The 21,893-nt window shown below is 42.0% G+C and overlaps 1 long non-coding RNA gene across 1 annotated transcript; it reads left to right on the top strand.

Moving 5' to 3' along the window:
- Positions 1-3,792: 3,792 nt before the first annotated feature.
- LOC131920625 (uncharacterized) lies at positions 3,793-18,651 on the top strand. The gene is made up of 3 exons (XR_009381730.1): positions 3,793-3,872; positions 5,288-5,421; positions 17,567-18,651. It is a non-coding gene; the product is annotated as an uncharacterized LOC131920625 (long non-coding RNA).
- The last annotated feature ends 3,242 nt before the right edge of the window (positions 18,652-21,893 follow it).

Genomic DNA, 21,893 nt, shown 5'->3' with positions numbered 1-21,893 from the left:
TCATAAAGTTTTCCTTTCTCAAGGTGCATGTGAGTGGTCCTCTATGTCTTGAAACTTCAGGAAACTGGGCTGAGTGTAGTCTAGAGATTTAGATTCACTGTCGGGAGTGTTTTGGGAGTGACAAGCATTTTATTGTGATCAAGCCATTATCTGTCATTTGTAGGAGGAACAACATCATGACATAAAGCCAGCCATGATCCCAGGAGTCAGACAGCCTTCGGCTCAAACATGACTTCTCGTTTCCCGCGGATTCATCTATCCTAGGTAGGTTAACTCTTCTGAACCAATGTTTGCCTAGTGCCTGGAATAAAAACTGTGCTCAGTAAATATGAGCTACTCACAATCCACACTCTTTCCACTGTCTCACAGTAGTCTGAATATTAGTCACAGTGTTGTTGAAATCCAGTTCAAACATAAAATGTTTAGTTCCCTGGTGAGATGGAGTGCATGGAAAGACTTTATAAATTGTAAAGGACAGCTATTAAAATTATTCTAGATATACTGAAAGTATAGAGGATGCAGTGTGTTGATCACATGCATCTTTAGATGACTGTGGGACCCTCAGGTTTGGAATAGTCAGGATATCTCAAAATCCCCTGTAGATTCTGAGGGATAGCCACACTTCAGTCAGTTGTTTTCAAAGGGACAGTCCCTCAAACATCAGGGCCAGCATTTGAGAATACCTTAGAGAAACACGTTCCTCAGGTGACCGGCTCAGAAATTCAGGCAGGCAGTTGACCTTAGGCAATTATTATAAACAAAGAATCCGCCCCCAACACCACCCCTGCAGACAAGCGAGTTCTAGCCAGAGGCCCCAGGAGAGCACACAAATAAAGATCCGGCCCCAAAGAGTCAACTTCCAGTAAGTGACCAAGGCCAAATCACTTGTTTGTACAGCCCATGGCCCAGACCCCACATTCTCAGAAATTCTTAGCCCCTGGCTTTGATCCAGAGCAACATCTGACTACTGCCTTCCTCAGCCTACCTGAATACCTTCAACATGAGGAAGGAATGACACCTTGGAGTGTCGCACACTGACAAACGACAGACAAACATAAAACAAGCCTTCGTTGTGGCCTCACTATACCTCATCACCAAGCGGCAGCACTTCTGAGGCTGACCCCAGTCTCCCCAAGTGAGAGAAGCAGCTGCTACATCTTGCACTCAGGAGTTGCAGGAAGTCCTCTTACCCACACTGTAGTTTCCCTCCCAGGGAAGGCGCTACCGCTGTTCCTGCTTCGTTTTCTTGGTCTTCCCCGAGCTTAGAGGGACTTGCACTCACCTGGCCTCCTTCTCAGCAAATTTCAGGCTGAAATGTCTCTCAGTGAAATAACCTGCAGCAGCGAGGAGCTAACTTCTTCTGACTCTAACAATTTGGGGATGTCATTGACTGAATTCTCGTTTTATGCAAGAGTTTTAATATCTGAAAGGCACATACCACTGGTTGAGATTTCTGATGTGTTAGAAAATTGGAGCAAAATAGAAACTTTTTAATGTTAAATAACATGTTTACATAATTCCTGATGCCTTATAGTTTTATCAAAAATATAAAGCTAAAAATAAAATGAAACTATTTCAGTATGGTAATTATAAAACAATGATAAAGAAGGAACAGTTTCTTTTTTCTTGGTTCTTATGAAATACTTCATATTAACATGGCATTCAGTGTTTTGGTTTTTTGTTCTTTGTTGTTGTTTTAAAGTGCTTGCTCAGGCCAGGTATGGTGGCCTTCTCCTGTAATCCCAGCATTTCGGAGGATGATCCTGGAGGAGCGGGAGTCTAGGGCTAGCCTCCGATACATAGCAACAGATCAGATTCAAGAACAGATTAGGTTACAGAGTATGACCATGTCTAAAACATCAACAAAATGTGTCTGCTTGCTTATGTGTTCTATGAATTCTTTACTGGGTTGATTCTAGATCTTTACAATACCTATGTGTTATACAGAAAGCTTCCAAAATGAAAATTCTGATTCAGTAGCTTTGAGGTAGAGCCTGAATTTGAAAAAATTTTCAAGTTTCATTGACTACATTTTGAGTGACAATGTAAAGAAAGTTGCTTTTCCTAGTTGCTATAATTTTAATGTGATGGCCAAATTAATGAATTAATATTTGGAGGTGAGACCTTTGATAGGCATATCTGGCAGAGCAGAATGGAAAAAATATATATCTAGAGAGAACTGTACTTCTTAAATTAGTTGTATTCAAGGTGATAGTCCCCCAAACAGTAGGGCCAGCATTTGAGACCACTTAGAAAAAGTTCCTCAGGTGACTGGCTCTGAAAGGCAGATATATATATATGTATATATATTTATATATATGTGTGTGTCTGTCTGTCTGTGTGTCTGACAAAAGAGGGAAAGGGAACTTGTTAGACTGGCTTACACTAGAGGTCTGGGTGGTCCAACAGTTGTTATGTACATGCTGAGGGGCTGAGGATCCAGCAGGCATTCAGCCCTGGGAACTAACTGAATGCCTTTGCACTCCTAATACAACTAACTGAATGCCTTTGCACTCCTAACACAACTAACTGAATGGCTTTGCACTCCTAACCCGGCGCTGAAGTCCTTGAAAACTGCTGGAGAATCATTGGTGTCCTTCAGTTTGTTCTGGAAAGCCGAAGGAGCTGGAATCTGATGTTATCAGAGAAAGGTGCTCTGGCTCAGGAAGAAGTCGAGGCAGGAATGCAGGCAGTGCTGGTTTTCCTTGGACCTCAGAAGCCACAAGTTGGAAGGTATTACTCACTCTGAAGGAGGGTCTTTTCCCCCTCAGTTATCTAATCCTCTCTGGAAATCGCACTGACGTGCCCACGTGTGCATTTCCTGGTGGATTCTGGCTCCACTCAATTTGACAATCAAGATGAGCCATTACAATAGGTGTGATGATTAGCATTAATTGTCGACTTGGCAGGATCTGGAATTATCTGGGAAATGGGCTTCTGGTCGGGCCTGTGGGAGATTATCTTGATTATGTTAATTGCTGTGGGAAGACTTATCTAAATTGTTGGTGGGACAGTTCTCTGGCCTGGGAATCTTCGGAAATGTGTGAAATGGAGAGAGCAAGCAGAACACTAACCGGCTTACCTTCCTCGCTCTCTGTTTCCTCCTGGTGGCTGTGATATGACGGCTGCTTTCGGCCTCCTGCTGCCCTGGCTTCCCTGCTGTGATAGTTTGCACCTTAAACCGTGAGTTAAAATAAGCAGTCTTCCCTTAAGTTGCTTTTCTCAGAGTGTTGTTGTTGTTTTTTTTTTTTTTCAATAGACGTTTCCTTTTATTTTGAGACTGAAACAGTGGAATGAAATTGCTTTGTGGCTGAAACAACCTTCACCGGGAAGGAACCCTAGTGCTCATCCCTTCAAAGAACAAACTTGCCAAGTCCCAGCCAGTTACCCACCTCCACCAGCTTCCAGAACAGTCAAGGAGGAGAGGCGGGCACAAACACATTCAGGGTTTGGACGGCTGGCAGAGTTCTGGTAAAGCACAATTTTCAAAGTTGCCATGATTACAGTGGATTGATAGGCAGCCCTAAGACACGGCTTCCAGTGAGGAATTAATTTTTCTGGGTGGAAATCCGGGAGGGATTGGAGGATTGCTGCTTGTGACTGTTATATCCTGTAATCTCAGAGTGTTTTATCACAGCAACAGAAAGGGAACTAAGACAGTAGGCAGTTAGGATCAGTTGAAAGTGGGGATCTCATGATGCCATCGGGGACCTTAGAAGAGGAAAAAGCCTCAGCAAGCACATACACTCTGTCTTACTGTGTGACACCTTCTGTCCTATTATCATGCAAAAAGAAGGCCCTGTCAAGATCCCAGCATCCTGCCTTTAAGACTTCTTCTCCGGACCCTTGAGACAGATAAACTTCTGTTCTTTGTAAGTAACTGGACTCTGAATATTTTGTTATAGCACAAAAAACAAACAAGCAAACCCCCCAAAACCTAGGAGACAAATTCATAGATGAATAAAATTTGGTTCAGAGATGTGAAGCCGTTTTCCCCTCAGTCCCTCAAAACAACACAGGGTCTCATGGTTTCAGGCTGGTTCCGATTCCTGGAAGCAGATGTGTGAGATGGTGGAGTACTGTCCCACTCTGTGCAGATACCCGAGACTTTGCAGCCATGAACTTTCTCCCTCCTGGCCTTTGCTCTGTTGCACACTCTTACTTTTAAATACATTTTAACCTGTGTAACATCCGTATTTGTTCAGAAATGGGCAATCAATTAGCTTTCAGTGTGTTTTCAGGAAAAAAAAAAAGAAAAGAGAAACTCTTAGAGTTTGCTCACATCAGTTAATGGACCTGAAGCGTCTCGTCTCTCCGTGTGGACACAGGTTTCCTCTGTGCCGTGGCTGCTGTGGATCACCGCCTTGACGATTTAATGTCAGAACGAAAAATGTTGATTTGGTTAAGTTTCTGGAAATTATTTTCCTTAAACATGCGATTCTCTGGAGAGTTTTGTCTTGGTTGCGGTGCTTCTGGATTGTGTGTTTCTGACACAAAGGTGGCAGTGGCAGCTGATGCCCCTATGCTCCTCCTTCCAAACCTGTCTACAGTTTCAGTTGCTGGGGGGCATGGACTAATGCCAGTGTTTCCATCTGATGGAGAAACTGACAACCTCTCCTCCATGGAGGAGCCATGGCCAGCCAGTGTCAGTCACTGATGCTCAAGGTGGCATCTTCTCTCAGGTCCTTGCTGGGGTATTAGAGCACCAACTAGGTCATAGAAAGGCAGGAGAGACGTGTGAGATCCCTTTGTTGTTACTCATGTGGCAGAGGCAGGATGCAGGACATGTGTGGAGATGTTCAGCTCTTCTTGGCATATTGTTTATCGTGGTTTAAATATGAAATGTCCTTCAGAAGCCCTGTTTGAACGCTTAGTCCCCAGTTAGTGACATTGGGAAATTCACTGGACCATTAGGGCGTTGCTTTGCCAGAAGAAGCATGTCCCCAGGCTTTGGCATTTTATAGCTACCGCTACTTTATATTCTTTAATCTCTGCTTCCCCGTGTGTGGATGAATGTGATCACTCTGCTTCCTGGCTGCCAATCCAGCCTCACGCTCCTGCTGGCATGCCTTCCCTGCTATGATGGACTATACCCTGTCTGGAACTTTGAGCCAAAGTAAACTCTTTTTCCAATAGGCTACCTTTGTCACGGTATTCTTTCACAGCATCAGAAAAGTAACTAACGTGCTGCCCCTACCCTATCCTCCCAGACTGCGTACTCACTCAGCATACCAGTAGTGGAGGTTTGTGTAGCAGGGCACTAACTCTTCATCATGTCCTTCTTTAGCCTTGCTGCTTCCATCTAGACAGACAGTGAACGCTGCCCAACTTCCTCATCCATGTGAAGCAGATGATCAATATCATGAATACATGAGGCTTGGAACAGGCAAGGAGCAGCCGTTAACTCCATGAAAGCAGTAGGTACAATTTGACACTTAAATCTGATTTGAACATGTCTAACTGTGTCAGGCTTTGCTTCAGAATGTCTAAACAAATCTCCGAGTTAGAAATAGGAGCTAGAGTGGTGTCGAGTTTCCGCTTATGGGCCACCAACCTGTTCAAGGTGTGGCACATTCAAATTCTTATACAGTTGTACCATGTACACAGTCATACCTCAATAAATGTTTCAACCACCTGATGCAGTACACCATCTCTCACTGCTAGACCTCGGTGAGGGAAGTAAGTCCATCTTAAGTACAAATCAGGGGATGCATTCTGTTGTCCTTGGAAGAAAACATGGTCTCTGCGTGATTGCTGTTTGGTCTGCACCGTGCTTGGAAATGCCCATGCAGTCTGCAGCTGAGCTATGCCCTTTGAAAACAGACAGCTCACTGGCCCCCTCGCCTCTGCCCATCGATCTCCAGAACTTCTAAAGACAAGGCATGTGACACTGGCCATACAAACAGAGGCTGCTTTGATGATAGGAAAGGGACTTTCTGCTCATGTTCTCCTGAGTTTGATGGCTTCTCCTGTCTAGTAGCTACCATGATACAGCCCTCTCTGGAGTGATCACCTTCTGTAATCTCTCACAGCCCCACGCTAGATCAGCCCCACTGCTCCTCCCCCTCTTTTTGAGACAGAATTTCACTTTGTAGCTCACATTTAGACCTGAAATTCACTATGTAGCCAAGACTTGTCTCTGGATTCTTACTCTTCCCATACCACCCTTGTTTCGATTTTATGTGCATTTTATATGGTTCCTTGATTTTTTTTTTTTTAATGAACAGAGAGCGATAGCTTCAAGTCTTATACTTCTTATGATTTGGTTCTGTTTGTCCATATGGTTGTCTCTCTGGCAGTTGCTTTATAAATTTGATGCTGTAGTATTTGATGCGGATGTATTCATCACAGAGAGATCTTATTCTGTATTGTATCCTTTATCACCAGAAAGCAACCTTCCTCATATCATGTAGCATTTCCTGGTGACATTTTTGTATGTTTGAAAAACTTTTAGATGAAAATAATTGTTGAAAGAAACAAAATAAAAATAATTTTTGAGATCAGTTGAAAGACATTTAGATATTAATTGTTGTATTTTTTCAGCTTCTCTAAAGACCTAGAAAATGTCAAACTGAAAAGCTAGGATGTGTTAGAATAGCAGTGAGAAAACCACTTAGAGTTTCTATTCAAATGTGGTTGTGGTTTGCAAGATAGAAAGTGAACAATTTCAATCTCTAAAGACAGATTTGAATCTAGGCCCAAGGGCTAGAAAGATGTGTCAGCAGTTAAGTGTACGTAGTGCTCTTGCACTGAATCTGGGTTTATTTCCTAGTACCAGCATTGAGTGGCTCACAGCCACCTGTAACTGCGGCTCCAGGGGACCCGTTGCTCTCTTTTGGCTTCTACACACACACTTCACCTATACACACACTTAAAATTAGTAAAATAAAATACAGTCTTTAAGTCTGAAGTGAACCAGGAGCCTTCAGTTCCCTGTCATGAAATAGGAGCAAACAAATTCAAAAGACTGTTTCAGTCCTTGCAACGACACATGTGAAGATGGAGAAGCCATGCAGGGAGTGCTCAGTGTAAGTGGCCTTCGCATCTTAGGATGCTGCCATAAAAGTTCAACCAGCATTTTTATACTCAGGAGTTCTGATTCTGAAGCCAAGTTCTTAGGATTTACTAAACCACCTCAGGCAAATCTCTTGATCTGCTGGTCTGCTGGGTCTGTTGTTGGTTTTTTTTTTTTTTTTAATTTGTAAAATAATCCTCAAAATTGTTATAATCACATGAAGTGATTAAGAGTGTATTTTTAATGTACAATCTCACTCTCATTACAAATGCCAGTGTTATGTATTTATCACTGAAAGCCAAATATTATTCTAAGTACTTTTCAAATATTAAATAGATTAATTCTCCTAACAATCTTACAGATCCCTACAATCTTATGAGATCTCTACAACTAGAGGTCTCAGTTTAACTTGTGAGGAAATACACACAAAGAGAGAATTACTTTGCCCAAAGTAGCACAGTTGGTATGTAGGAGAGGTTGGATTCAACTCCAGACAGTCTGGCTCCAAAATCCTTACTTTGATCTGTAATATTAAAAAGACAGTATTCTATTATTGGGAGGTTACTAATTTGATTGACTAGGATCATTTTGATATAATCTAAAAGTATATGTTAGATTTTTCAGAATATTACATCTGTGATTTAGCTTTCTAGAAGTTTTACTGAGTAAATAAGTTGAGTAAATAAACCTGGCTTCAAATAAAACACAACACAAATAAATAGCTTCAATAAAACCTGCCTGGTAGGTGAAAATCTATATACAATGCAGCTAAACATTGTCTTCCTAAAATTTTGGTTGGGTGGAAAGTTTCAGGTGGTAAGGACCTTAACAGATTCATCTGTCAGCATGTTGGAATGAGTCTTTGATAGGCAGGAAAGAGGCTTTTATAGACTCAAGCAAAAGAATCTTCTCTATGATTCAGCTCCGTGGTCTCAGGTGAAGTGTGTCACACAGAAAGTAGGCATTGCCATGGTTGCTCTCCTTTGAGGAGAAAAGATACCACATGTTCAGAAGTGTTGGTGCATACATGCTGATAAACTATCAACCTGTTGCTATGGCTTGAATATGTCTCCCAGTGCAATGTATTGGAAGCCTCATCTTCAGTTTTATACATTCATGTGTTTGAAAATGGGGCCCTTGGGAGGCAGTGAGCCTCAGGTGTCATGAGGGTGCAGTTCCCATGATGTCCTTAGTTGCTTTATAAAAATGAGTAAGAGAGACCCAAGGTAGCACCCTCGCTCTGTCTTTCTATGACATGTCCTCTGTTATATTCTGATGCAGCAGAAAGGCCCTCGCCAGCAGCGGAGCAAATCCCAGGGCCGTGCTTTTGTGTTTCCTAACCTCTAGAACCATGAAGCGAAAGCATTGGCTCCCTGTTCTTTATAAATCACCCAGTATCAGATCCCAAAGATTATGAAAGAAGGGGATTGGCTATAACCCTGAACAGTAAAAGGCCTTTGAAGATGCAAAGGATGAGTCATCTGGGGTTACCAGCATCATGTCACGTCCAGCTAGATGGGAAAACCGCTTTGGCTGCTCACACATACACTGTCGTTTTAAAAGGTGACAGACTATTTGACCAACAAACACTAAAAAGAGATTTTGAGCTTCTGCGAAGTTAGTATGAGGTCACTCACTGTTAAAATATAATAGGGCAGCTTAGATAATGCCTTCACTGACAGGCGCACAAATGACCAGTATCACATATCACCTTTATTTGCAGACAGGCCTGTCCCTTACCCTGTTCTGGCCAATGTCTGATGTTAGCATTGGGATCAGCTTTAGAAAGACCTGGACTGAGGAGAAGATTCATTGGTTCAACTATTGAAAGGAAGACAAAAAGATTCAGAGTCTGTAATTTTCCCACCCACATTAAGTTATTTGGATAAAACTCTGCTGTCATAATGGGACTGAACTCACTAAAAATAAAATATGTCTGAGAATACTCTTGCAGGTTTGACTACTCTCTGTGTGAGAAAGAACAGAGAAATTTGGGGGCCTCTGCAAAATACAACCCTGTATCAGAAAGTGTTGGCTTTTGTTGAAATTTATTGCTGGAGATTTATCGACTTGTGAGATAAATATTGACCAAGTCAAAGTCAAGGTTATTACTTATCTTCAGGAATAATAAATCTTAGTGTTTTCAGTGACACAAAGTCAATATGTACTTTGCTGCATAAAGTCCAAATGAAGAGTTTCATCGAAACATCTGTAAATCTCTCCATCATGACCACATTGGTAGCTTTACAAATTTTATTATTAAAGAAAGAATGGTATAGAGGCCTGGTGGGAAGATCTGCTGTTCACTGCTATGCAGGTAGCCAGGTAGCCCCATTTCCAGTGTGAGGGAACACTGGCTGGCTTCATGGTTGTTAATTGGTTCCTGTTGTCACCGATTGCAAGTCACAAGAATCAAAATTTTCTCACCCTACGTAGGAGGTAGAGTGAACAATAGATTCCTGACCACTGGTGCATTTCAGGACGAAATATTGTAACTTTTTAATACACGCAGTAAATGGACTCCAGCCAAATTGATGGAACAAATTAAATGAAAACAGTCTTGGCTCTTTGGCAAGTCTGTTTCTAGCATATAGTCACCTTTTCTGTTTAATCCACCCACGTCCCTCAGCAGTCATAGGGCAGTTAGCTCTACACAAGTCCTGTAAACATAGTTGTGGGTGCAGAAAAAAGGGAAAACCACTAATTCTTCCTTTGGGAAGTTCTTCTGCAGGGAGCCGTATATTGGATGACTAGCTGAAGGGTGTCTGTTATGTCAGGGATTGCAATTACAATGGACTGCCTTCACCTGAGTCCTCCAGGCACATAGGTGGGTCCACACGTGTGACTGTTTCTTATGTCATGCTTGGCTGCCACTGCAGGTGCTCAGCCTCAAAATGGGAGTCCAGCTCCCTGGTGCTGCTTGTGGCCACCTCTCTTCTGCAGTACCTCATTCTCCCTACATGGCTGTTCTTTAGTTCCTGTTTATTTGTGCATTTTTAGGGATAGTTATCAAGCTCATAGCCCTTGTGCATATGAGGCAAAGATCTTACCACTGAGCCACACTCTTTAGCCCTGCAGCCGACTTTCAGCCTAGTAGCCACAGCTTCTTCCACAGTTTCAGCCAGACACACTTCAGTTTAAACCCTTGAGGATGACTTACATGTGTTAGTTTCTTAGGGGCTAAGACAATAAATTACAGTATGCCTTTTGTATCGGAAGATTCCATGCCTACAGATTCAACTACTATGGCTTAGAAATATTTTGAAACTAAGTTTAGAAATTTTTCTTGATTGATGGATTGACTGTGTGCGTGCGTGTGTGTGTGTGTGTGTGTGTGTGTGTGTGTGTGTGTGTGTGTGTATGTGCACATACCAGGGTGTGTGTGTGTGTGTGTGTGTGTGTGTGTGTGTGTGTGTATGTGCACATGCCAGGGTGCATGTGTGGAGATCAGAGGACAATTTGTGGAAGTCAGTTCTCCCCTTCTACCATGTATGTTCCAGGAAATTGAACTCAGGTCATCAGGCGTGTTTGTAAATGCCTGTATGCAAACAAAACCATTTTGTTGGCCCAAACTGCAGAAGGTTTCAAAAGTCAAAATTTAAGATTACTGTGTATAGAGCATTCTGGTGAAAGGTAGAACATGCTGTATTGTCTATCATGTTTGCATTTATACTGGACATAGACAGACTTATTTGTTACTATTCCCTGAAGAAGATAAGAACTATTTATTAATAGTTTTTAATTCTTTTTTCACTTCACTTTTGTGAAGAATCTAGAGATGACTTGAAGTCCAGGAGGATGTGGATGTGTTGTGTGAAAATAGCACCCCATTTTGTAGAAAGGGTTGAGCACCTTTAAGTTCTGGAATCTACAGGGGTTCTGGAACCAATGCCTCACAGATGGCAAGAAACAGCCCTCACACAAACTGGGGGGTCTGGAAACAACAGCAGTGTTTGTTTTTGAGGTGTCAGGTGTGTGAGTCTCAGGTTAAGGCGTCTTCATGGCCATGCTCCTGTGCAAATCCTTCCCTGGCTCCCCCAGTACCTGGTGGTTGTACAAACCCTTGGCATTCTGTGGTGTTTCCTTACCTCGGCTCCTTCTCTTGTCTTATAGCACTCCTCCCTGGGAGAGTCTGTTGCATCCTCTCTTCTTTCAAGGACGCCAGGATGAGGGCCCATCATACTGCAATAGGCCTTCATCTCAGCTTAATGATCCTCTTAAGAGCTCCCCTCACCCCTCATGACAACTGGTGTGGTGGCACAGGTCTTTAATCCCAGAACTCCAGAGACAGGTGGATCTCTGTGAGTTCAAGGCCAGCCTGGGCCACAAAGTGAGTTCTAGAACAGCCAGGGCTGTTACACAGAGAAACCATCTCTAAAAGGCAAAAGACCCTGGAAGATCCCTCCACCACAACAAGCTCACATTCAAAGGCACTGAATGTTAAGCCTCAGTCTATCTTTTGGGAGACATTGTCCCACCTACCACCTCTTCCCAAGAATGAAATTGGATCAGTGCACTTTTAATCTCAGAGGTCTCACCTCCTCTGGCTTCTTCCTTCTGCCCCAAAACTGGCTCTAGCACTCTCTTATCTCTTCTGTTTCTCAGACACTCCTGAATCTATACTGAGTCTTTCCCCATCAGTCTTCCCTCTGCTTGGAATCTGTTCCTTTGAAGTAGACTTTCTTTCCTTCAAAGCTCTACTCAGAGAGCCTTCTTTGGTCACTCAGTGCAAGTCTACTAATCTTTGCCATGTTTTGTGTTCACCTCACAGACTCATCACCAATTGTAATTGATTTTCTACTTACAGGCTTCTCTCCTGCATGATGACGTATGTGGCTGAAGAGCAGGCACCTTGCAGGTCTTGTTTGTGCCTTGAGAGCACTTGCTGGGACAGAGTGGACCCTTACCTGAGATTTGTTGATGAATGCATAGTAAGTTTCCTCCGACACAGCCCTGCAGAAGGTTGGTCTGGAGTCATATGTTATCTGGAGATTCATCTCTAACTCTTGGTGACATTTCCTTGGTTTTTTTAAATCTGCCACACACCTAGCCTGTTTCTATCACAGCAAATAGGTTCAGCCTCTCTGGAGTGTTATTACTTGCAGGCTTTAAGGAAGCTGGGAAGAACTTTATGCACATGTATTTTGACATTAAGTTTGTGTTTTTATATTGAATAGAAAATGTGGCTTTAGCTTACCTTTTACTTTTGACAGTTTAAGAGTTTATTTCGCTTAATGCTTCTAGGAGCCTCATGCCTTCCTGGAGTTTTCATGCTTCCAGTCATACTATAAAAAGACCCAGGATCTACAGCAACCCAGCAAAACAAAAAAGGCTTTCCTGAATCTCATTTCTTCAGGAGACCTCACATATCCTAGAGGGTAGGCTTAGCAGAGCAATTGGGGTTTGAAGGATACACCATTAGAAGAATAGGAGCGATATGTTCTCACTGTCAATTATCATAAGTATAGAGAATGACCTCCAACTGCCAGTGATATCTGTCTGCCTCTTCTTCCCAGAAGTAGGAGTGCAGACGCTCTAGGAGCAGCTTGGTTAACAGTCTTTTTTGGATCCTTATAAGTAAGTGAAAATTTCAGTCTCTCTGGGCTTTGTGATCCTTGTTCATACCTGGGGTGCTATGATTGGGGGTATGGTTGGTCTCCTGTGAGTCTGTTGATGGTATTTGGTTGGATTCTCCTTTAGGAAATGATTAGCTCGTTAGTAGGGATCGATGCTTTCTCACTGGTGTGTTATTTTGTGACAATAGATTGCTGCAAAGCAAGGCTGCTCCTTGTGCTATCGCAGCCTCCTGCACCCATTGGCTCTTTTAACATCTGTACACTGTGAAGCAGCAGAAAACCATCACCAGATATAGGTCTTGATCTCGGAATTCCACGCCTTCAGAACTGTGATCCCAAATAAACTTCCTTCTTTCCTTTATAAATTACTGACTTGGGTAACCTACTATAGTGATGGGAAATGGGCTAAGACAAGGGGTAGGCCCCACTTCTATGTAAAAAGCTAGGTATTATATTTTCAGCTTTTCAAACTATACAGACACAGTCACCAGAGTGAAATAAGCTGGAGATCACATGCAAGTAAATGGGCAAAGCCATCTTCCAATAAAACTTTATGGATACCAAAATTAGAGTTAGATTTAATTTTCATATGTCACACAGTATTCTTTGTTTTATATTCTAAACCATTTAAGAATATAATGATAGTTCTTAGCACATGTGCCATATAAAAACAGGTATTGGGCAAGTTTGGCCTGTGAGCTTGCTCTGTGGGAGGTATAAAGGCACAAGTCCCAGAGTCATTGTAAGAATTAGTGGGCATATGCTTTAGCTAATGCACCAGGCTTAACTCCATGGTGCTTATTCAACAGTGGTGTTCATGTATTCCTATCCCAAAGGGAAACAGACATGTCTATCATATAAAGCAGGACTTGGAGGCTGAGTGACCACTTACATATAATTGGAGGTCTGCTGCTCCAACACTCACTCTCCTACCAGGGCTCTTAGCAGTTTTCTCTCAGCCATTGATTGAATATGCCGAGGGCATGACATCTACAGTCATTTTATCTCTTCTCCAGCTTACTTTTGTTTCATGTTCTCCTGCCCTCCCCCAGTTCTGCCTTTTCTAAGACATCTGCATTTCTCCTCTGTAAACTGGAATATTTTGAGAGCTAGGTAACCAGGAGTAAGATGAACTGGTCAGAAAGCCTTATTCTCAGAATGACTTCTGCAAGGGAACGTGTAGAAGAGAAGTCTATGGTGTAGAGACAAGAACAGGCAGAAGTCATTCTGAGAGAGTACATGGGGAGGAGGTAGTATTCAAATGACATGGAGATAATATTCCCTCCATGAAAGTCCATCATGCTGAGTTAGAGGCACAGACACAGGCTCTGGAGTCAGTTCTAAGAGTACCAAAGTACTCCTCACCTCTTGCACCTGATGGTCATGGTACAAGGCTCATAACAGTGTGCACATTGCAATGTTGTTAAAGTTTCTAAAAGTTTCTTAATTACTGTATGCACAGCTCTTGGCTACTTACCTAATATGAAACATTTGATGAATGTTAGCTTCTCTCTCTAGCCCCATGATAGATCTAGAACCCAGGATCTACTGCATAGAGGCGAGCATTCTAAAACTGAGCCACACTAACATCCACAAATGACATAACTTCATTCTTTATGGCTGAAGAAGATTGCATTGTGTATGTACACTGCATTCTCCTTATCCACTTCTCTGATTGTGAACACATAGGTTTGTTCTATAATGTCACTATTATAAATAGTGCTGCAATGGACAGTCATGTACGAGTATCTGATATGTTGAGTTAGTGTCCTCCTGGTAAATATCAGGGGTGTTATTGCTGGATCTGGTAGGTCTGTTTGTAGGTTTTTGTTGTTCGTTTGTAGAAACTACCGTACTGATTCCTACCAGCAATGTTAAACTCATCAAGTACTTGACTTGTGTGAAAAGCCCAGGAAGAGAAGCAGACCCTCTTCCAATCTCTCCCATCATAGAATTTACACTCTATATACTTTCTTCAATTAATACTAAATCTCAGTGCTCACACCTACCTACCTGTGGACACAAACATTCTGCTGAGCATTGAATAAGAGTTTCAGTGTACTTCAAAGTCTGCTTTCCAAAATCTAGTAATCAACTTTTATTTGTGCTTTAGGCAAATATTTTTAGTTCATTAGTTCTGTTTAAAAGGATACTTTCTAATGACTCTTTGTACTAAGGTAAGGACCACTATATTCCTTTAATAATACTATCCAATACTTGTGAACATGTGGTAGAGCATGTATATTTATGTACTACAGGTAACAGAGTGAAGGTTCTCAGATCAACAGCCATAAAAGTGATGGGCAATTTAATCCATTAATATAATTTGGCAATATAATATGAGGAACTAATCCAAAACAGATAAAATCATAAGCATAGAAAAGATCATTGGAGAGATGATTAACATTTCATTATAGAGACTTGGAAAAATAATTAAAATTTAAATCTGAAACATTATGTGAAATATTTGAAATTATATGTACAAAGATACCCAAGTAAGATAAAAATATTTGTTATGGAGGCTTCTCTAGTCAGGGGAGATTAAATAATTAGGCCTTAGAAACAGGGAAGAGACACCAGAAGTCAGTGACGATGCAAAGGTGAGCCCAGACCCAGTCCAAGAAAGGAATCATGTCTCTTCAATCCCAGCTCCCATAAATGTGAGAGTATAAATTTCTGTTGTCTAAGGCACATAATCCATGACACTTTGTTATGGAAGCCTGAGCAGACTAATTCAAGGGCAGAGAGAAATGAGCTCAGCATGTGTTTTGAAATAAAGAATTGACAAACAGCAGTGATGTCTACTTACAGAGAATGAAATGAAACCCCCGGAGAAACAGAGTAGTAGGATGTCTGTCGACTACACTAATCATCATTTTCACTTCTCTGTTTGAAGCTTTTATGCTATCCTTTAAAAATTGTTTTATATAACATACTGAACTATAATTAATGTACTGTGTGAGTAACTCATTATTACTGTTACAAAATACCTGAGAAAATAAACTTGAGAAAGGAACATTTATTTTGTTCCAGGGCACATAGTGCATAATGGCATAGGAGGTAAGGCAGCAGGGGCAGGAGGGAGCTCCACAGTGTGTCCACACTCAGGAATCACGGTCAGATGAATGCTTGCAATCAACTTGGCTTCTCTTTTTCATTCAGTTTGGGTACCCCAGCCCGTGGAATGGTACCGCTCACGTTTAGGATGGATCCTCCCACCTCAATCAGCCTAACCTAGATGATCCCTTACAGGCATGCCCAGAAATTTGTTTCCATGGTGATTCTAAATGCCATCAAGATTAGCCATCATCTCTACCCTTTGTCAACCTGACACCCAAATACATCACGTTTAACCCATAAAGTTCTATCCCTTGTCCCCATAGGCTCGTGGCAATCTCAAATGCATTCAACCAGACTTCAAAAATTCCCACAGTCTTTTAAACAATTTAAATATTATTTAAAAGGCCAAAAATCTAAGTCTTATATGAAACTCAAGGTAGTCTCTTAACTGTGTGCTCCTATGAAATAAAAAAAGTTACATATGTTCAACATACAATGACTCAGAGTAAATATTCTCATTCCAAAGACTAAAATAATCATTTCATTCGAAGATCAAACTCCAGCAGGGAAACACCAAGCCCTACAGTTCCGTGTCCATTTTGGGGGCTTGTGATGAAAGCATTGGGGTCTAAAGGGCTTAGGTATGCCTCCTGTCCACACCTGCTGCCTGTAGCACACATATCCCCTCTCTCGGGCCAGCTCCCTTCCATGTCAGCAGTTTTGTCTCATAGTTCTGACATCTCCTAAATCCTGAGTCTCCATTGCAATCTTAGACTTTTCTTTCGAAGCTTTGTACAGTGGTCTCACAGGTCTTCTTCGTAGAGACACCAGCCATGCCATACATTGCCTGGCTTCAATCCTCTGTGGAAAAATGGTGTAAGACTTTATGACTCCAAACCAGTACTATGTGGACAATGTTCTGCTGTCAGCTTGAGATGGAGCCAACCACAGTTGGTATTACAGGATGGGGTATCTCTTTCAAAGAAACCTGGATTAGCAGGTGTTACCCATTCTTCCAGCCCATAGAAACTTCTCACGTACTGTTGCTCTCTTTGGCTTTGACTACTCTGGATATTTTGTATAAATGGAATTGTAGAACTCTGTAGCTTTGTCGAAGTTTCAGTGGCTAGTGGCTGAGATTCTTCCTCATCGCCAGTTCCTGGAGGATCTGTTAAGGCTGGGGGGCAATGTCAGGGCTCATCTGGGTTGTTTCTTAACTTTTGGTGACCACTGACTTCCACTGAGTGGTGTCCAGTGTCTTGAAAATTGATCTTCCTATCTTCCTTAAATTTTGTTATCATTGCCTCTTAATCTCAATCAATCTCTCTCTCTCTCTCTCTCTCTCTCTCTCTCTCTCTCTCTCTCTCTCTCTCTCGTGGTTGTGTGTGTGTGTGTGTGTGTGTGTGTGTGTGTGTGTGTGTGTGTGTGTGGTGTTTCACATGAGAGTTTGAAGATCATGCTCTGTAGATGAACAGGAAAGATTGCTCAGAGCTGATAGGAGAGAATAAGTGGAGAAAAGACCTAGAGTTCAGTGAATAAAGTCTATGCCAGAGAGCAAAGGTGAAGCTTCTTAGAACACTAATCCCTCTTCAAACCATTTTACTTTAGAAGCGCTTCCTATGTGGATTCTTCCTCAAAATGCCTCTTAGACGTTCTTCGACCTTCATACCACCATTTCATTCTACCTTAATATATGATGGTTATTTATTATCACTTATATTGTAATTATTTTTAGCCTCATCTTTCTCTTATGGAAGCTCTATGAGGCCAGAAGAACCTGTTGCAACCTTGTTCTGCAGACTTATAATACCTAGCTCATAAATGTTTTATAAATATTTGTTGCAATAAATTGATTTTTATAAATATCTTAATTTACAAAGTCCACAATATTAGTAAACTATCTTCTTTCTTTCAGTAGAGACAAAAAGGAAAGATGAAATATACCAAATCTTTTGCCAGAGGCTTGTGATGAAGACATTTGAAGCAGGCATTGGGACACAGACCCGAGTTCAGCCTTGCATCTGTCTGCTTTTTGGTTTGCTTCTCTTGAACAGTACTGAGTCATAGAAACTTCTGTGATGATGAAATATTCCCTATCAGAGCTGTTCAGTGTGGTTGCTACTAGTCATATGTGGACAATGAACACTTGACCACAAAACTGGGGTGTCTAATATTTGATAGAAACCAATTCATATGTAAAGGCAAATTGACACCTGTGACCATTGGCTACCATATCGGACCACATAGCTCTAGATCATTAGAGACAGAGTTCTCTACTGTACATGCTCAGTAGAGACTGAAGAGGGTTTTGTAATTGTCTTCTGAAGAATGAAGGAATTATGAATTATAAAGAAATGTTTCAGCCAAAAATGTTTCTCTTGCCAAAAAAGGAAAAGGAAACTGTCTAAAATAAAAATCCAAGTCTGAAATGAAAGAAAAAAGCAACGATGTCATATGCCAACAATATGGCTGCCTAAACAAGACCTTAACAATGACAATACAGTAGACATGGTGGCAGGGAAGGGGGAAATAGGCAACTAATGACCACTTGGTGAGGAAGGATTAGTCTTTCTCAAGGATGAGCCCCCTACTCGGTTATCCAAAATAAGTGGTCTGCCCCCAAATCATATGTATATACAAACAACACTAAACAGACTCAGCTGGTTGTATTTACATATTCCTGTATATATGTATATGTATGTGTGTGTATGTATGTAACAATAATAAAGGCAAAAAGGTAATTTAAGAAGGAGTGAAGTGAGGTCATGGAAAGGGTTGGAGGGAGGAAAGAGAAGCAGGGGAAATATTACAATTATATATTAATTAGATAAAAATCTAGTTATAAAAAGAGCAACAATAAAAATGGTCAAGTGAAAACTATTGCTTCAGAAGAAGAAGGTTTCTTTAAAACAATTACTTGCTTGTGTACTTGATGAGGAATAGTTTGACCAAAGTTTTGTATTTTCTCTATGTCTTAGTAAATGTATACAAACAATTATCCTCGCTCTCTCTTATGTGTGTGTTTATGTAAATAGAACATATACATACATAATTGTGCTATTCAGACTTTTTAAGACTCAACATTATTCTGCAAGGAAGAACAGCTAGCTACCAGTTCAGCAACCATCCCCGTCATTGGTGAGCTTTAACTCCGTGACAGTGACCCCGTCATTCTACCCTCTTTCAATGTTAAGGTCACTTGAAAGATCTCCTTTGTCCTGCCCAGCTGGTCTCACCATTTTTTCATAAAAGCGAATGTGTTAGTTCCTTGGGGGCTGCTGTCAGTGGCGACCAGGGGCTGGGCAACTTGAGCAACAGGACTTATATCTTACAGGGACAGGAACTCTAAAGTCGGGGACAGCAGCATTAGTTCCTTCTGGAGGCTGTGGAGGAGCAGCTGTATGAAGTTTCTTGGCTGATATCTGTCTTCATAGTTACATGGTGTAAGAAAAGGAGAGGAGAATAGGAACAGTCCCTAAGCATTTGGGGGTGTCCATGTGATCCACACTCTTCCCCATGCAAAGATGGGCTCTGTGTATATGACACCTGTCCTCTGTGCCAGTCTGACTTCTTGGAGGCGTAGATTGAGGTGCTTGCAGTAGGCACTTAGAAAAGATAGATAATGCTGGTTAGTTTTTCATCAACTTGACACAATCTAGCATCATCTGGGAAGAGGGAACCTTAGCTGAGAAAATTCCTGGGCATGTGGTGCTTGCTAAGAAAGCCAAGGCGAGTAAGCCAGTAAGCAGCCTTCCTCCATGGTCTGTGCTTCAGGTCCTGCCTCCAGGTTCCTGCTTTGAGTATTTGCCATGACTTCCCACAATGATGGCATGTAATCTAGAGTTGTACAATGAAATAAACCCTTTCTTTCCCATATGGCTTTGGTCATATTGCTTATCACAACAATGGAAGGCAAACTAATAAAACAGAATAGGGCCTCTCCATCTTTGAGCTAGATGGTGAGGCAGAGCTACCTTGTATGATCTTATTTGGGTCCAGAGTGACAAGAGTCTCACTTACCTATCCTGCTCTCCATTTCCCATGTCAACTTCTATCTTATGTTTACTTTGTGTCTTTTCTTGAGGATGCTGAGATCCCTCAGCAAAGCATCCTACCCTTAATGCCATTTTTCCTGACAAAAGTCATATAAGAGTTGATATCTACCAGCTGTCGTCTTGACTAAGACTCAGAAGATGACTGGGAGTAAAGGGAAAGATGGGTTGTGGGTGAGGTGCACCGTATGTAGTGAGCACCTGCTCAGAGCTAGGGATCACACTGACACTATGAGAAGGCCCCTTCATTCTTGTAGCCCCCCAAAAGCAGAAGGTACTGCCCAAAGAGCAGGTATTGCTACACAACTCCCACAGGCCAGCTCCAATGAGTAAGACAGGCTTTGTTTACCATCGCCTCCCCACCCAAACCACACTCAAATAAGCAGCGAAAACCTCCAGACCTTAGTCATCAGGCGAGGTAAATTACAAACTTCTAAGAGTGTGGCTTCTCCAAGATACCACATTTTCCTCGTATAATGAGCCTGCAGTTTGTGGCAAGGAATGACTTAAGAACAAGTGAACTCACTGTCTAAAAAGAGAGTTTTTATCACTATCAATTGCTCTCTGACTGACAGGACTGTTATTTCTTTCAGTAGGAGAAAGGGCTAAAATACAGAGAGAAAACCTAGAAATAAACACAGCCTGCATAATGGCAAGGTTTTGTGTTGCCAACGTCAAAAGAGCAAGTTCCTGGGTAAGAAACCTTGCTTACTCCTGTTACAGTGACTTTGTAGCTTCTGAGTCCCTTAAAGCAGCTGCTACGGCCACTTTGCCATCAGTTTTGGGGCTGGGAGGCAGCCATGGCAGAAGCAACATCCTTGTAAACCAGTTGAGCAGGAGGAGGCTGGCGAATGAGGCGGTAGGAATCCACATGCAAAGTCTTCAGGTGGAAATACTATGGCGGCGTACATAGACGGCTCCAGTGGATTTATGCTTTGGGGGCGTGTCGCTGAAGGTTTCCCAGAAATGACATTTGAGGTAGATGTGGTACGGTGTGTAGGAATAACCACACAGAGGGGAGGAAAGTTCTTCTTCCCATCAGTAACATGGAGGTAAGTTCATCCAGTGACCAAGAACTTGACTTGGCTGGAATGTAGAGCCCAGCAGGGAGGCAAAAGGAAGGACGAGTAGGGCTCACCGAGTGTGCTGGTGCATGATGGCTAGAGAGGAAATGCCTTGCAAGGGTGCTCCATAGAGGCCGATGTAGCCAGATCTAGGATGTAGTTAGTCACTGGCAGAATGTCGAAGGTGTATGAGGTATGCAGGATACTATGTCATCCGGCAGCAGGTTATTCTGGGAATCTAGGTGAAGTATCTTGACATGACATTGAGGCACGGTCTGAGTTTCAGGAACTTCAGCAACTTCCCTTTTATAATGTTGCCCAACTGTTAATTTTGTATTGTTACTAGAAAATTTCTTAGAGGCAGCAGCAGAAGGCACATTGCAGATGGCAGAAATATTTTTCACAGCTTTTATGGTGGATAACAATATACTTGACATTTTTCTCATTAAATGTGAGCTTTGCTGTATGATTAAACTCGCTAGGCATCTGTGATCTAAAATTACAAATGTGAAAAGCAACAGCTCAAATGTTTCAGTCAATAAATACACAGGAGACAGTCAACATGTAACAACTCCATCATATGCTCTCTTCAAGGAGCTGCTCGGCTGTCACTGACAATGTTTTTGGCAATGGCCTCACCTTCACACCAACAAGAATAAGGAAACCAAAGTCCCAGACTGCTAATTACAGCCTGGGAGTCCAATAGGAGTGAGTGGTTTCCATTAGGAAATCTCAAGGCTGAAGGCAGACAGAGCTGGGAGAAAAGAGAGGCTTTATTGAGGCAATTAGGGAATTACCAAGAGGGTCGCCAGGGGAATAGAACCACACTGAGCAATCCATCATAATGTAAAAGCATGGAAGATCGGTGGACCAGTCCAGTGAACAGCAGACTGTATACACATGGATCTGCTGAGGTAACTCTTAGTGTGCGTGTATGTGTGTGTGTGTGTGTGTGTGTGTGTGTGTGTGAGACATCTGTGTATTCCACCCTTGGCTAAAGGAAAGGTGCTTCTGAGAATTATTCTCATACACAAATTAGCTACCTAGCCAGGGTCCCTGGGTCCCCAGGGACATCTGCCACGTGTGGAGAATCACAAATAGAGTGTGGCTGCTGTCATGACCATGA

The sequence above is a fragment of the Peromyscus eremicus genome, chromosome 10, assembly GCF_949786415.1.
Source record: "Peromyscus eremicus chromosome 10, PerEre_H2_v1, whole genome shotgun sequence".
In the NCBI taxonomy this organism is placed as follows: Eukaryota; Metazoa; Chordata; class Mammalia; order Rodentia; family Cricetidae; genus Peromyscus; species Peromyscus eremicus.
Note: the sequence above shows the minus strand (reverse complement) of the source record. Positions and strands in the feature narration are given on the sequence as shown.